At 43.0% G+C, this 19,086-nt stretch overlaps 1 pseudogene; it reads left to right on the top strand.

The window, feature by feature from the left end:
• Nucleotides 1–18,813, top strand: part of LOC135571268 (wolframin-like) — a 42,654-nt pseudogene extending 23,841 nt beyond the window's left edge.
• The last annotated feature ends 273 nt before the right edge of the window (nucleotides 18,814–19,086 follow it).

The raw sequence follows: 19,086 nt of genomic DNA, 5'->3' as shown, positions 1-19,086 counted from the left end.
TGCTCCTATGTGTGTGTGTTCCTGGTGTGTATGTGTGTGTGTATACGTGCTCCTGTGTGTGTGTGTGTGCGTGTGTGTGTGTGTGTGTGTGTGTGTGTATATGTGCTCCTATGAGTGTGTGTTCCTGTTGTGTGCTCCTGTGTGTGTGTATATATGTGCTCCTGTGTGTGTGTGTGTGTGTGTGTGTGTGTGTGTATACGTGCTCCTGTGTGTGTGTGTTCCTGGTGTGTTTGTGTGTGTATACGTGCTCCTGTGTGTGTGTGTTGTGTGTGTGTGTGTGTGTGTGTACGTGCTCCTGTGTGTGTGTGTTCCTGTTGTGTGTGTGTTTGTACATTAAGCAGAGTGGCCTGGTCCCCAAGAAGCCTCAGAAGGGAGTGTGGGGGATGGGTCGGAGTGACATGTTGATGGACACCAGACGACACTTCCTGGTTAGTATGACATTACACCCAATCAGCTAACATCTCTTCAAAATTGGTTCAAATACTCACCCTTCCCTCACCCCTCCCTCCCTAACCATTACTCCCTCCCTCACCCTCCCTCCTCCCTCCCTCCCTCCCTCCTCCCCTCTCCCCCTCCCTCCCTCCCTCACCCCTCCCTCCCTCCTTCCTCCTCTCTCACCCCTCCTCCCTCTCCATCTCCAGGTGTTGCAGTACCCTATCACTGCGGTCATCGAGGTGAAGGATCAGCTCATTGATTGGGCGTCTCGCGCCGGCGTCCAATGGCTGAGCACGGTGATCCCCACGCACCACGTCAACGCGCTCATCTTCTTCTTCATCATCAGTAATCTGACCGTTGACCTGTTTGCCTTCTTCATCCCACTCCTCGTCTTCTACCTCTCCTTCATCTCCATGGTGATCTGCACGCTACGCATCTTCCAGAACAGCAAGGTACAGATCAGCTAACATTACACTCTCCTCTCCTCAAACTAACATTACACTCTCTCTTCTCTCCTCTCCTCAAACTAACATTACCCTCTCCTCTCCTCAAACTAACATTACCCTCTCCTCTCCTCAAACTAACATCTCTCCCTCTCAAACTACATTACCCTCTCCTCTCCTCAAACTAACATTACACTCTCCTCTCTTCTCCTCTCCTCTTCTCTTCTCTTCTCTCATCTTCTTCTTTGTCTTCCTCCTCCTCCTCCTCCTCTCCAGGCGTGGGAGAACTTCAGTGCCCTAACAACCCTGCTGACCAGGTTTGAGCCTGGCCTGGACGTGGAGCAAGCAGAGTCTAACTTCGGCTGGAACAATCTAGAACCCTACCTCTACTTCCTGATATCGGTGTTGTTCATCGTCTTCTCCTTCCCCGTCGCTGATAAAGGTGTGTGTGTGTGTGTGTGTGTGTGTGTGTGTGTGTGTGTAGTGTGTCTATAAGAGGCTAACCAGTGTGTCTGTGTTATAGGATGGATCCCCTGCTCGGAGCTGTCCACGGTAGCCATCTTGTTCACGGTGGTCAGCTACAAGAGCCTGAGTCCCTCGGGCGCCACCTACGCCAAACGGGCGCTCATCACTGAGGTCAGACACAGGCCAAACGGCACCCTAATCCCTATATAGTGCACTACTTTAAACCAGAGCCCTATGGCACCATATTCCCTATATAGTGCACTACTTTAGACCAGTGACCATATATATATTATAACACATATTACTGCTGGTCCTGTGTCTGGTTCTGTCTGTAGGTGGCAACGTCTTTGTGTTCCCTGACCAGTCTCCTGCCCCAGAGTGCTGTTCTGCTGAGGATGCTGAGCCACACCTTCACTACCCTGCCACTAGGGGATTCAGTGGTGATGAAGATCAGTCTGCCCTGCCTGCTAGACCTCTACCTCTACTTCCTCTTCTTCAGGTCAGTACCTCTACCTCTACTTCCTGTTCTACAGGTCAGTACCTCTACCTCTAATTCCTGTTCTACAGGTCAGTACCTCTACCTCTACTTCCTGTTCTACAGGTCAGTATCTCTACCTCTACTTCCTGTTCTTCAGGTCAGTACCTCTACTACCTGTTCTACAGGTCAGTACCTCTACCTCTACTTCCTGTTCTTCAGGTCAGTACCTCTACCTCTACTTCCTGTTCTTCAGGTCAGTACCTCTACTACCTGTTCTACAGGTCAGTACCTCTACCTCTACTACCTGTTCTTCAGGTCAGTACCTCTACCTCTACTTCCTGTTCTTCAGGTCAGTACCTCTACCTCGACTTCCTGTTCTTCAGGTCAGTACCTCTACATCCTGTTCTTCAGGTCAGTACCTCTACATCCTGTTCTTCAGGTCAGTACCTCTACCTCTACTACCTGTTCTTCAGGTCAGTACCTCTACCTCTACTTCCTGTTCTACAGGTCAGTACCTCTACCTCTACTACCTGTTCTTCAGGTCAGTACCTCTACTACCTGTTCTACAGGTCAGTACCTCTACTTCCTGTTCTTCAGGTCAGTACCTCTACTACCTGTTCTTCAGGTCAGTACCTCTACCTCTACTTCCTGTTCTTCAGGTCAGTACCTCTACTACCTGTTCTTCAGGTCAGTACCTCTACTACCTGTTCTTCAGGTCAGTACCTCTACTACCTGTTCTTCAGGTCAGTACCTCTACATCCTGTTCTTCAGGTCAGTACCTCTACCTCTACTGCCTGTTCTTCAGCCGAGCACTATGGTATATGGCGTTAGTTAGCCTAGCGGCTGGACTCTTGGTCCATCAACCAAAAGGTATCGAATCCCTGAGCTGACGACAAGTTGAAAAATCTGTTGTTTCCTTGAGCAAGGCATCCCTACCCGCTCCTGGAAGTCTCTCCTGAATGTCTGCTACGTGGAAAATAGATAAATGGAATCACATCTGATGTGTGTTCGACAAGGGCAAGGTTTGTGAACGTTCACATGCCATGTGAGCTTTCTACCCCATGTAGGAAGAGGAGCGAAGTCATTTTCCGTTAGAATGTTGTCGCTGAAAAGCCTAAGTCATCCAGGCCAAAATATGCTGTTTACGGCCTCACCGTAACATGTTGGTTTCTCCTCCCTACCTCTCCCTCCTCTCCTCACCACCCCTACTCCCCCCTTCACCCCTCTCCTCACCACCCCTACTGCCCCCTCTCTCCTCCCTCTCCTCTCCAGTTTTAAAGAGACTGCCCTCTCTACTCCCACCCCCCACCCCTGTCACTCCCCTCCCTCTCCCTCTCCTCTCCACCCCTCCCTCTTCCTCCTCTCCTCTCCTCTCCACCCCCTCCCTCTTCCTACCCTCTCCTCTCACTCACTTCCCCTCCCTCTTCCTCCTCTCCTCACAACCCCTACACCCCCTTCCCCCTGCTCACCTCAACACCCCCTGCTCTCCTCACCTCCCCTGCTCTCCTCACCTCCCCTACTCCCCCTTCACCCCTCTCTCCTCACCTCCCCTACTTTCCCCCCTGCCCCCTTCTCTCCTCCCTCTCCTCACCACACCCTAATGCCACTATAATCCCTATAACACCACTATCTCCTCTCCTCCTCCCCTCTCTCACTCCCACCCCACCCTCCCCACTCCTCCCCCAGTATGGCTAGGCAGCGTGGTTTCCGTGGGACCTACTGTTTCCTGGTCCCCTACTTGGTCTGCTTCCTGTGGTGTGAGTTCTCTGTGGTGCTGCTCCAAAACTCTTCCCCTATAATACCACTATCATCCGGACCTGCGTTGGCTACTTCCTGTTCCTGTTTGCCTTGCCCGTGCTGGCTGTGGGACTGGCTGCCATGGTCCTCATCCAGCTGGTCAAATGGTTCCTGGAGCTGGAGCTCACCAAGGTGATGATTGGTCGGCAGTTTTAAAGAGACATGCACGTCACTTACCAGTACATACAGTTTAAAAACACGATGGGGATTGTTTCTGTTGTGTTCCCATACCACTATAATACCATAAGTTACCACTATGTGTTCCCATGACACCACTATAACACTATAATACCACTATAATACCATAACTTATTGTTGTGTTCCCATGGCCACTATAATACCATAACTTATTGCTGTGTTCCCATGGCGATACCATAACTTATTGTTGTGTTCCCATGGCTATAATACCACTATAATAACTTTATTGTTGTGTTCCCATGGCGATACCATAACTTATATTGTTGTGTTCCCATACGATACCATAACTATAATACCACTATAACACCACTATACACCACTATTGTCCATTTGCATTGGTTTCATTTAGTGAGGTCAGGTTACAAAATACACAAATCAACACACTATAATACCACAATATCACTATAATACCACTATAATACCACAATGCCACTATAATACCACTATAACACCACTATAATATCACTATAATACCACTATAATACTATAATACCACTATAATACCACTATAATACCACTATAATACCACTATAACACCACTATAATACCACTATAATACCACTATAATACCACTATAATACCACTATAATACCACTATAATACCACTATAATGCCACTATAATACCACTATAATACCACTATAATGCCACTATAATACCACTATAACACCACACCTATAATGCCACTATATAATAACCACTATAATACCACTATAATACCACTATAATACCACTATAATACCACTATAATACCACTATAATAAACCACTATAATATAATGCCACTATATAATGCCACTATAATACCACTATAATACCACTATAATACCACTATAATACCACTATAATACCACTATAATACCACTATAATACCACTATAATACCACTATAATACCACTATAACACCACTAATCACTATAACCACTATAATACTATAATGCCACTATAATGCCACTATAATACCACTATAATACCACTATAATACCACTATAATACCACTATAATACCACTATAATACCACTATAATGCCACTATAACCACTATAATCACCACTATAATACCACTATAATACCACTATAATACCACTATAATACCACTATAATACCACTATAATATAAATGTCACTATAATAACACCACTATAATACCACTATAACACCACTATAATACCACTATAATGCCACTATAATACCACTATAACACCACTATAATGTCACTATAATACCACTATAACACTATAATAACACCACTATAACACACTATAATACCACTATAATAACACCACTATAATACCACTATAATAACCACTATAATACCACTATAATAATACCACTATAATGCCACTATAATAATAACACCACTATAATACCACTATAATACCACTATAATACCACTATAATACCATATAATACCACTATAATACCACTATAATACCACTATAATACCACTATAATGCCCACTATAATATAATGCCACCACTATAATACCACTATATATGTCACTATAATACCACTATAATACCACTATAATACCACTATACCACTATAATGTCACTATAATACCACTATAACACCACTATAACACACTATAATACTACTATAATACCACTATAATACCACTATAATACCACTATACTATAATACCACTATAATACCACTATAATGCCACTATAATACCACTATAATACCACTATAATACCACTATATATAATACCACACTATAATACCACTATAACACCACTATAACACCACTATAATACCACTATAATACCACTATAATGCCACTATAATACCACTATAATACCACTATAATACCACTATAATACCACTATAATACCACTATAATACCACTATAATACCACTATATAACACCACTATAAATACCACTATAACACCACCACTATAACACCACTATAATGTCACACTATAAATACCACTATAATACCACTATAATACCACTATAATACCACTATAACACCACTATAATACCACTATAATGCCACTATAATACCACTATAACACCACTATAATGCCACTATAACCATATAATACCACTATAATACCACTATAATACCACTATAATACCTATAATACCACTATAATACCACTATAATGCCACTATAATGCCACTATAATAATACCACTATAATAACACCACATATAATACCACCACTATAATGCCACTATAATACCACTATAATACCACTATAACACCACTATAATGCCACTATAATACCACTATAATGCCACTATAATACCACTATAATATACTATAACACCACTATATAACACCACTATAATGCCACTATAATAACACCACTATAATTATTTAATGCCACTATAATACCACTATAATACCACTATAACACCACTATAATGCCACTATAATACCACTATAATGCCACTATAATGCCACTATAATACCACTATAATACCACTATAATACCACTATAATACCACTATAATACCACTATAATACCACTATATACCACTATAATGTCACTATAATACCACTATAATACCACTATATAATACCACTATAATACCACTATAACACCACTATAATACCACTATAATACCACTATAATACCACTATAATACCACACCATGTCACTATAATACCACTATAACACCACTATAATACCACTATAATACTATAACACCACTATAATACCACTATAATACCACTATATAATGCCACCATAATGCCACTATAATGCCACTATAATGCCACTATAATGTCACTATAATACCACTATAATACTATAACTATAATACCACTATAATACTATAATACCACTATAATAATACCACTATAATACCACTATAATAATGCCACTATAATGTCACTGCGTTGGGTATAATGCCACTATAATACCACTATAATACCACACCACTATAATACCACTATAATACCACTAATAATACCACTATAATACCACTATAATACCACTATAATGCCACTATAATAATACCACTATAATACCACCTATAACACCACTATAATACCACTATAATACCACTATAATACCACTATAATACCACACTATAATACCACTATAATAATGTCACTATAATACCACTATAACACCACACTATAACACCACTATAATGCCACTATAATCACCACTATAATACCACTATAATACCACTATAATGCCACTATAATGCCACTATAATACCACTATAATACTATAATACTATAATAATGCCACTATAATGCCACTATAATACCACTATAATACCACTATAATACCACTATAATACACTATAATGTCACTATATAATGCCACTATAACACCACTATAATACCACTATAATACCACTATAATACCACTATAATACTATAATACCACTATAATACCACTATAATAACATATAATGTCACTATAATACCACTATATACCACTATAATAACCACTATAATCACTATAATACCACTATAATACCACTATAATGTCACTATAATTCACTATACTAATAATATATACCACTATAATACCACTATAATACCACTACTACCACTATAATACCACTATAATGTCACTTTAATGTCACTATAATACCAGTATAATACCACTATATAATACCACTATAATACCATACCAAACCACTATAATGTCATTATAATACCACTATAATACCACTATAATACCACTATAACACCACTATAATACCACTATACCACTATAATACCACTATAATGCCACTATAATACCACTATAATACCACTATAACACCACTATAATACCACTATACCACTATAATACCACTATAATGCCACTATAATGTCACTATAATACCACTATAATACCACTATAATACTATAATACCACTATAATACCACTATAATACTATAATACCACTATAATGCCACTATAATGTCACTTTAATGTCACTATAATACCAGTATAATACCACTATAATACCACTATAATACCACTATAACACCACTATAATACCACTATACCATACCACTATACCACTATAATACCACCACCACTATAACACCACTATAATACCACTATAATACCACTATAACACCACTATAACACCACTATAATAACCACTATAATACCACTATATAATAACACCACCACTATAATACCACTATGTGTCGTTCTGTCAGATGATAATACCACTATAACACCACTATAATACCACTAATAATACCACTATAACACCACTATAATACCACTATAACACCACTATAATACCACTATAATACCACTATACCAATAACACCACTATAACACCACTATAATTACCACTATAATACAACTATAATACCACTATAATACCACTATAACACCACTATAATACAACTATAATACCACTAATAATAACACCACTATAAACACTATAACACCACTATAATACCACTATAACACCACTATAACACCACTATATAATAACACCACTATATAATACCACTATAACACCACTATAACACCACTATAATACCACTATAACACCACTATAATACCACTATAACACCACTATAACACCACTATAATACTATAATGTCACTAATAATACCACTATAATAACCACTAATAATAACCACTACCACTATAATACCACTATAACACCACTATAATACCACTATAATAACCACTATAATACCACTATAACACCACTATAACACCACTATAATACCCACACTATAATATAACTCATAACCACTATAATACCACTATAATACCACTATAATGCCACACCACTATAATACCACTATAATACCACTATAATACCACCACTATAATAATACCACTATAATACCACTATAATGCCACTATAAATTCCACTATAATACCACTATAATACCACTATAATCACTATAATATCACTATAATACCATAATACCACTATAATACCACTATAATACCACTATAATACTATAATACCACTATAATACCACTATTATAATACCAATATAATACCACTATAATACCACTATAATACCACTATAATAATACCACTATAATACCACTATATACCACTATAACCATACCACTATAATAACACCACTATAATACCAATGTCACTATAATGCCACTATAACACCACTATAACACCACTATAACACCAATAATACCACTATAATATAATACCACTATAATACCACTATAATAATAACACCACTATAACACCACTATAATACCACACTATAATAACCACTATAACACCACTATACCACTATAATACCACTATAATACCACTATAACACCACTATAATACCACTATAACACCACTAATAATACCACTATAATACCACTATAACACCACTATAATACCACTATAATACCACTATAATACCACTATAACACCACTATAATACCACTATAATACCACTATAATACCACTATAACACCACTATAATACCACTATAACACCACTATAATATTATAACACACTATAATACCACTATAACACCACTATAACACCACTATAATACCACTATAATACCACTATAACACCACTGTAATACCACTATAACACCACTATAATACCACTATAACACCACTATAACACCACTATAACACCACTATAACACCACTATAACACCACTATAATACCACTATAATACCACTATGTGTTGTTCTGTCAGATGATTGTGACGCTAATACCGTGTGCGCTGGTGCCGGTGACACTGAGGCTGTGGACGCGCTTCAGCCTGTCTCTCATGGACGTGTTCCACTCCATGTCTCAACGCCACTATAATGCCACTATAATGCCACTATAATGCCACTATAATGCCACTATAATCAAGCTCATCCTGTGCTGCGTCACCACGGTGATGCTGTTCTTCTGGATGTACGTGTACCACTACGAGGGACTGCAGGTAAAGAGGAAGGGGGAGGGGCTTTGTACTGGATGGGATGGTAACTGGGGCTGTACTTGGCTTTGTACTGGATGGGATGGTAACTGGGGCTGTACTTGGCTTTGTACTGGATGGGATGGTAACTGGGGCTGTACTTGGCTTTGTACTGGATGGATGGTAACTGGGGCTGTACTGGACTGGTGGCTTTGTACTGGATGGGATGGTAACTGGGGCTGTACTTGGCTTTGTACTGGATGGGATGGTAACTGGGGCTGTACTTGGCTTTGTACTGGATGGTAACTGGGGCTGTACTTGGCTTTGTACTGGAAAGTGTGTAGAGATGCACTCCACTGATTTCATTAAATTACATTTTTGATTTGATTTAATTACATATTTTATTTTATTTTATTTAACCTTTAGTTGTATTGAATGAAATGCAATGTTGATGTTTAGGGGTATAACTCTACGTTGACCTGGAGACAGTACGGGCAGCTGTGTGGTCCTCCTGCCTGGAAGGTGAAAGGTGTGGCTCAGACACAGATCTTCTGTTCACACCTGGACGGACACCAGGTACATCACTTAAACACTCTGACACCAGGTACACTCTGACACCAGGTACATCACTTAAACACTCTGACACCAGGTACACTCTGACACCAGGTACACTCTGACACCAGGTACATCACTTAAACACTCTGACACCAGGTACACTCTGACACCAGGTACACTCTGACACCAGGTACACTCTGACACCAGGTACATCACTTAAACACTCTGACACCAGGTACAACACTTAAACTCTCTGACACCAGGTACACTCTGACACCAGGTACACTCTGACACCAGGTACACTCTGACACCAGGTACATCACTTAAACACTCTGACACCAGGTACAACACTTAAACTCTCTGACACCAGGTACACTCTGACACCAGGTACACTCTGACACCAGGTACACTCTGACACCAGGTACATCACTTAAACTCTCTGACACCAGGTACCCTCTGACACCAGGTACAACACTTAAACTCTCTGACACCAGGTACACTCTGACACCAGGTACACTCTGACACCAGGTACACTCTGACACCAGGTACATCACTTAAACACTCTGACACCAGGTACATAACTTAAACACTCTGACACCAGGTACACTCTGACACCAGGTACATCACTTAAACACTCTGATACCAGGTACAGTCTGACACCAGGTACATCACTTAAACACTCTGACACCAGGTACTCTCTGACACCAGGTACACTCTGACACCAGGTACTCTCTGACACCAGGTACTCTCTGACACCAGGTACTCTCTGACACCAGGTACATCACTTAAACATGCTGACACCAGCTATACTGTATGTAAAGGGAATATTGTGCCATTTTCAACAAAACCTTTTTATTTTTTTAAATAATTTCCAGGTGACGTGGACCGGGAGGTTCAGGCAGGTGCGTGTAGCGGAAACTGAGAACGGAGCCCAGTCCGTCATCAACCTGCTGCCGGTGTTCATGGGAGATTGGTTACGCTGTCTTTACGGAGAGACTTATCCTAAATGTGACCCGCTGCGGAACAACTCTACCAACACCCCCGACGCCACGGCAACCGTCGCTAATGCTAACCTCACCGCCGCCGACTACGCCAACGCCACAGTGCATGGCGTTGCCGTGCCGACGGCCGTCCTCCTCCGGCAGCAGGAAGAGGAGGAGCTGTGTGTGATCAAGGCTTTGGCCAAACACACGTGTCACGTGAAGCGATACGACAGCTATGTGTTGGAGGTAAGAGATACAGGCAACGTTTACGTTTTTTAGCCTGGCTTTTACATTTACATTTTTAGTCATTTAACAGACGCTCTTCTCCGGAGCGACTTAGTGTATATTGTTTTCGTCCTTTTTCATACTGGTCACCTGCCGGAATCGAACTCACTTCCTGGTGTTGCAAGCACCATGTTCTACCCTCTGGGTCCCAAGGGACCGGGACCTTTAATCAGTAATAGTTGTAGATATACTCTGTTCTACCCGCTGGGCCCCAAGGGATGAGTAATAGTTGTAGATATACTATTTTCTTCCCGCTGGGCCCCATGGGACCAGTAATAGTTGTAGATATACTCTGTTCTACCCGCTGGGCCCCATGGGATGAGTAATAGTTGTAGATATACTATTTTCTACCCGCTGGGCCCCAAGGGACCATGGGACCAGTAATAGTTGTAGATATACTCTGTTCTACCCTCTGGGCCCCAAGGGGGACCTGTTCTAGTAATAGTTGTAGATATACTCTGTTCTACCCTCTGGGCCCCAAGGGACCAGTAATAGTTGTAGATATACTCTGTTCTACTGGGCCCCAAGGGACCAGTAATAGTTGTAGATATACTCTGTTCTACCCACTGGGCCCCAGTAATAGGACCAGTAATAGTTGTAGATATACTCTGTTCTACCCTCTGGGCCCCAATGGACCAGTAATAGTTGTAGATATACTCTGTTCTACCCTCTGGGCCCCAAGTGGACCAGTAATAGTTGTAGATATACTCTGTTCTACCCGCTGGGCCCCAAGGGACCAGTAATAGTTGTTCTACTGTTCTCTGGGCCCCAAGGGACCAGTAATAGTTGTAGATATACTCTGTTCTACCCTCTGGGCCCCAAGGGACCAGTAATAGTTGTAGATATACTCTGTTCTACCCTCTGTTCTACCCTCTGGGCCCCAAGGGACCAGTAATAGTTGTAGATATACTCTGTTCTACCCGCTGGGCCCCAAGGGACCAGTAATAGGACCAGTTCTACCCTCTGGGCCCCAAGGGACCAGTAATAGTTGTAGATATACTCTGTTCTACCCTCTGGGCCCCAAGGGACCAGTAATAGTTGTAGATATACTCTGTTCTACCCCCTCTGGGTCCCAAGGGACCAGTAATAGTTGTAGATATACTCTGTTCTACCCGCTGGGTCCCAAGGGACCAGTAATAGTTGTAGATATACTCTGTTCTACCCTCTGGGCCCCAAGGGACCAGTAATAGTTGTAGATATACTCTGTTCTACCCGCTGGGCCCCAAGGGACCAGTAATAGTTGTAGATATACTCTGTTCTACCCGCTGGGTCCCAAGGGACCAGTAATAGTTGTAGATATACTCTGTTCTACCCTCTGGGCCCCAAGGGTTTGTAGATATACCTGTTCTCTGGGCCCCAAGGGACCAGTAATAGTTGTAGATATACTCTGTTCTACCTGCTGGGCCCCAAGGGACCAGTAATAGTTGTAGATATACTCTGTTCTACCCTCTGGGCCCCTGGTTGTAGATATACTCTGTTCAAGGGACCAGTAATAGTTGTAGATATACTCTGTTCTACCCGCTGGGTCCCAAGGGACCAGTAATAGTTGTAGATATACTCTGTTCTACCCTCTGGGCCCCAAGGACCAGTAATAGTTGGACCAGTAATAGTTGTAGATATACTCTGTTCTACCCGCTGGGCCCCAAGGGACCAGTAATAGTTGTAGATATAGTCTGTAATAGCCCCAAGGGACCAGTAATAGTTGTAGATATACTCTGTTCTACCCGCTGGGTCCCAAGGGACCAGTAATAGTTGTAGATATACTCTGTTCTACCCTCTGGGCCCCAAGGGACCAGTAATAGTTGTAGATATACTCTTCTACCCGCTGGGTCCCAAGGGAACAGTAATAGTTGTAGATGTACTCTGTTCTACCCGCTGGGCCCCAAGGGACCAGTAATAGTTGTAGATATACTCTTCTACCCGCTGGGCCCCATGGGTCCGGGGCCTTTATTCAGTAATAGTTGTAGATATACTCTTCTACCCGCTGGGCCCCAAGGGACCAGTAATAGTTGTAGATATACTCTGTTCTACCCTCTGGGCCCCAAGGGACCGGGGCCTTTATTCTGTAATAGTTGTAGATATACTCTGTTCTACCCTCTGGGCCCCAAGGGACCAGTAATAGTTGTAGATATACTCTGTTCTACCCACTGGGCCCCAAGGGACCAGTAATAGTTGTAGATATACTCTGTTCTACCCACTGGGCCCCAATGGACCAGTAATAGTTGTAGATATACTCTGTTCTACCCTCTGGGCCCCAATGGACCAGTAATAGTTGTAGATATACTCTGTTCTACCCTCTGGGCCCCAGTGGACCAGTAATAGTTGTAGATATACTCTGTTCTACCCTCTGGGCCCCAAGGGACCAGTAATAGTTGTAGATATAGTCTGTTCTACCCGCTGGGCCCCAAGGGACCAGTAATAGTTGTAGATATACTCTGTTCTACCCGCTGGGTCCCAAGGGACCAGTAATAGTTGTAGATATACTCTGTTCTACCCTCTGGGCCCCAAGGGACCAGTAATAGTTGTAGATATACTCTGTTCTACCCGCTGGGTCCCAAGGGACCAGTAATAGTTGTAGATATACTCTGTTCTACCCGCTGGGTCCCAAGGGACCAGTAATAGTTGTAGATATAGTCTGTTCTACCCGCTGGGCCCCAAGGGACCAGTAATAGTTGTAGATATACTCTGTTCTACCCGCTGGGTCCCAAGGGACCAGTAATAGTTGTAGATATACTCTGTTCTACCCTCTGGGCCCCAATACTCTGTTCTACCCGCTGGGTCCCCCAGTAATAGTTGTAGATATAGCTCAGTACCCGCTGTTGGACCAGTAATAGTTGTAGATATACTCTTCTACCCGCTGGGTCCCAAGGGAACAGTAATAGTTGTAGATGTACTCTGTTCTACCCGCTGGGCCCCAAGGGACCAGTAATAGTTGTAGATATACTCTTCTACCCGCTGGGTCCCAAGGGACCAGTAATAGTTGTAGATATACTCTGTTCTACCCGCTGGGCCCCAAGGGACCAGTAATAGTTGTAGATATACTCTGTTCTACCCGGGGCCTTTATTCAGTAATAGTTGTAGATATACTCTGTTCTACCCGCTGGGCCCCAAGGGACCAGTAATAGTTGTAGATATACTCTGTTCTACCCGCTGGGCCCCAAGGGACCAGTAATAGTTGTAGATATACTCTGTTCTACCTGCTGGGCCCCAAGGGACCAGTAATAGTTGTAGATATACTCTGTTCTACCCGCTGGGCCCCACGGGACCAGTAATAGTTGTAGATATACTCTGTTCTACCCGCTGGGCCCCAAGGGACCAGTAATAGTTGTAGATATACTCTGTTCTACCCGCTGGGCCCCAAGGGACCAGTAATAGTTGTAGATATACTCTGTTCTACCTGCTGGGCCCCAAGGGACCAGTAATAGTTGTAGATATACTCTGTTCTACCTGCTGGGCCCCAAGGGACCAGTAATAGTTGTAGATATACTCTGTTCTACCCGCTGGGCCCCACGGGACCAGTAATAGTTGTAGATATACTCTGTTCTACCCTGGGCCCCAAGGGACTGGGCCCCAAGGGACCAGTAATAGTTGTAGATATACTCTGTTCTACCCTCTGGGCCCCAAGGGACCAGTAATAGTTGTAGATATACTCTGTTCTGCTGGGCCCCAAGGGACCAGTAATAGTTGTAGATATACTCTGTTCTACCTGCTGGGCCCCAAGGGACCAGTAATAGTTGTAGATATACTCTGTTCTACCCGCTGGGCCCCAAGGGACCAGTAATAGTTGTAGATATACTCTGTTCTACCTGCTGGGCCCCAAGGGACCAGTAATAGTTGTAGATATACTCTGTTCTACCTGCTGGGCCCCAAGGGACCAGTAATAGTTGTAGATATACTCTGTTCTACCTGCTGGGTCCCAAGGGACCAGTAATAGTTGTAGATATACTCTGTTCTACCCTCTGGGCCCCAAGGGACCAGTAATAGTTGTAGATATACTCTGTTCTACCCACTGGGCCACACGGGACCAGTAATAGTTGTAGATATACTCTGTTCTACCCGCTGGGCCCCAAGGGACCAGTAATAGTTGTAGATATACTCTGTTCTACCTGCTGGGCCCCAAGGGACCAGTAATAGTTGTAGATATACTCTGTTCTACCCGCTGGGCCCCAAGGGACCAGTAATAGTTGTAGATATACTCTGTTCTACCCGCTGGGCCCCAAGGGACCAGTAATAGTTGTAGATATACTCTGTTCTACCCGCTGGGCCCCAAGGGACCAGTAATAGTTGTAGATATACTCTGTTCTACCCGCTGGGCCCCAAGGGACCAGTAATAGTTGTAGATATACTCTGTTCTACCTGCTGGGCCCCAAGGGACCAGTAATAGTTGTAGATATACTCTGTTCTACCCTCTGGGCCCCAAGGGACCAGTAATAGTTGTAGATATACTCTGTTCTACCTAGTTGTAGATATACTGTGCTGGGCCCCAAGGGACCAGTAATAGTTGTAGATATACTCTGTTCTACCCGCTGGGCCCCAAGGGACCAGTAATAGTTGTAGATATACTCTGTTCTACCCGCTGGGCCCCAAGGGACCAGTAATAGTTGTAGATATACTCTGTTCTACCCGCTGGGCCCCAAGGGACCAGTAATAGTTGTAGATATACTCTGTTCTACCCGCTGGGCCCCAAGGGACCAGTAATAGTTGTAGATATACTCTGTTCTACCCGCTGGGCCCCAAGGGACCAGTAATAGTTGTAGATATACTCTGTTCTACCCGCTGGGCCCCAAGGGACCAGTAATAGTTGTAGATATACTCTGTTCTACCTGCTGGGCCCCAAGGGACCAGTAATAGTTGTAGATATACTCTGTTCTACCCGCTGGGCCCCAAGGGACCAGTAATAGTTGTAGATATACTCTGTTCTACCTGCTGGGCCCCAAGGGACCAGTAATAGTTGTAGATATACTCTGTTCTACCCGCTGGCCCCAAGGGACCAGTAATAGTTGTAGATATACTCTGTTCTACCTGCTGGGCCCCAAGGGACCAGTAATAGTTGTAGATATACTCTGTTCTACCCGCTGGGACCAGTAATAGTTGTAGATATACTCTGTTCTACCCGCTGGGCCCCAAGGGACCAGTAATAGTTGTAGATATACTCTGTTCTACCTGCTGGGCCCCAAGGGACCAGTAATAGTTGTAGATATACTCTGTTCTACCCCTGGGCCCCAAGGGACCAGTAATAGTTGTAGATATACTCTGTTCTACTGGGCCCCAAGGGACCAGTAATAGTTGTAGATATACTCTGTTCTACCCGCTGGGCCCCAAGGGACCAGTAATAGTTGTAGATATACTCTGTTCTACCCGCTGGGCCCCAAGGGACCAGTAATAGTTGTAGATATACTCTGTTCTACCCGCTGGGCCCCAAGGGACCAGTAATAGTTGTAGATATACTCTGTTCTACCTGGGCCCCAAGGGACCAGTAATAGTTGTAGATATACTCTGTTCTACCTGCTGGGCCCCAAGGGACCAGTAATAGTTGTAGATATACTCTGTTCTACCTGCTGGGACCCCCTAAGGGCCCCAAGGGACCAGTAATAGTTGTAGATATACTCTGTTCTACCCGCTGGGTAGGGACCAGTAATAGTTGTAGATATACTCTGTTCTACCCGCTGGGCCCAAGGGACCAGTAATAGTTGTAGATATACTCTGTTCTACCCGCTGGGCACCAAGGGACCAGTAATAGTTGTAGATATACTGTGTTCTACCCGCTGGGCCCCAAGGGACCAGTAATAGTTGTAGATATACAACTAAGGGACCGGGGCCTTTATTCAGTAATAGTTAGTAACTTTAGTAATTTAGTTGTAGATATACTCTGTGTTTTATGATCTGTTATTTATCCACTTTTACTTCTTTTAATTTTATTGGTTTAATGTAAAGTGTGATTTAAAAATATATATTTTAATGTACTATAATCAAATTTTTATTTGATTTGAGGTGGGTGTGGGGATGCCCGAGGAAGACGGGATTCCAGAGGACCGGGCCAGAGACATCAAACTGGTGGCCAGTCATGAGTTCAGACAGGTAAACCCTGGTCCTTTAGGTACTCACAGAACCCTGTTCCTTTAGGTACTCACAGAACCCTGTTCCTTTAGGTACTCACAGAACCCTGTTCCTTTAGGTACTCACAGAACCCTGTTCCTTTAGGTACTCACAGAACCCTGTTCCTTTAGGTACTCACAGAACCCTGTTCCTTTAGGTACTCACAGAACCCTGTTCCTTCAGGTACTCACAGAACCCTGTTCCTTTAGGTACTCACAGAACCCTGTTCCTTTAGGTACTCACAGAACCCTGTTCTAACGATGATCATTATTAACCTGTTGCTGTTGGTGTTGTCCCAAGCCATGTATTGACAGAGTTTGGCCTTTTCATAGTGCATAAACCTCACTGTCCTTACACTCTAAATACACGACTCTGTTGTTATCTCGGTGTTCTCATTAAATAACTTTACATTAAAATTATTAATAACCTATTAAAAAACTGGGGTGTAAAATGTATGTAAAATGTATGCATGCATTTGCTAAAAGGCCGAAATTATTATGCGAAATGATGAAGCTGTTGGTGTTGTCTAGGTGTTGCTGCTATTATGATGATCCTAAATGATGAAGCTGTTGGTGTTGTCTAGGTGTTGCTGCCATTATGATTATCCTAAATGATGAAGCTGTTGGTGTTGTCTAGGTGTTGCTGCCATTATGATTATCCTAAATGATGAAGCTGTTGGTGTTGTCTAGGTGTTGCTGCGCCTGCAGCCCGGCAGCCTGGTGGAGTTCAGCACTACGTTGGAGGGTCGTCTGGGGGGCCAGGTCCCGTCCTTCGAGCTGAAGGCCATCTACTGTCTGGACTGTGACTCCTCCCTTCTGACCGCAGCCGGACAGGTAACATATAGTCCCATTTAGCAGATAATTCTATCCGGGAAACACTTAGTCATGCTCGCATACATTTTACACATGGGAGGCCCCCGGGAATCGAACCCACTATCCTAGCTTTTGCAAGCTCCTACCAACTGCCTTACAGAGGACATTGTATCTGTACTTTCCTCTCTGCAGGTGAAGATCGAGAGAGACTGGAGACGGACCACCCTCAACTCCGTCAAGTTCGCGTTCGACTTCTTCTTCTCTCCCTTCCTCTCGGCACGTATCGACGTGTGACAGGACGAGGAAGGAGAGAGATGTAGTGGCGGGGTGAAAAATACAAAGAGGAATAGATGGATAGAAGGATTTCAATTCAGTACAACTTTATTTTTAACCTGGAATGTTTTAATGTGTATAATAGTTTGTCTTGGACCTTGTCTTCCCCCCTTCCTGTCCTAAAGGATCAACGTGTGACCAACTAGTGGTGGAAGAGACAGTGGCAGCCATTTTTCAAAATGGACTCCGGGGTAGGAAATGGATGAATGAAGGAATTCAATTCAATACCACTTCATTTGTAGAGCAACTTGGTGATTAAAGGGATGGGTTGATGGACGGAGGCGTGAAAAGGGGCGTGTCTCTGGTTGGAACACCCGAAGGGAACGGTTGCTACAGTTACACACAGTTGCTGCTGTTCTCTTCTGGAAGCCATTTTGTAATTTTTTTTTTTT

The sequence above is a fragment of the Oncorhynchus nerka genome, unplaced genomic scaffold (genome assembly GCF_034236695.1).
Source record: "Oncorhynchus nerka isolate Pitt River unplaced genomic scaffold, Oner_Uvic_2.0 unplaced_scaffold_423, whole genome shotgun sequence".
In the NCBI taxonomy this organism is placed as follows: Eukaryota; Metazoa; Chordata; class Actinopteri; order Salmoniformes; family Salmonidae; genus Oncorhynchus; species Oncorhynchus nerka.
Note: the sequence above shows the minus strand (reverse complement) of the source record. Positions and strands in the feature narration are given on the sequence as shown.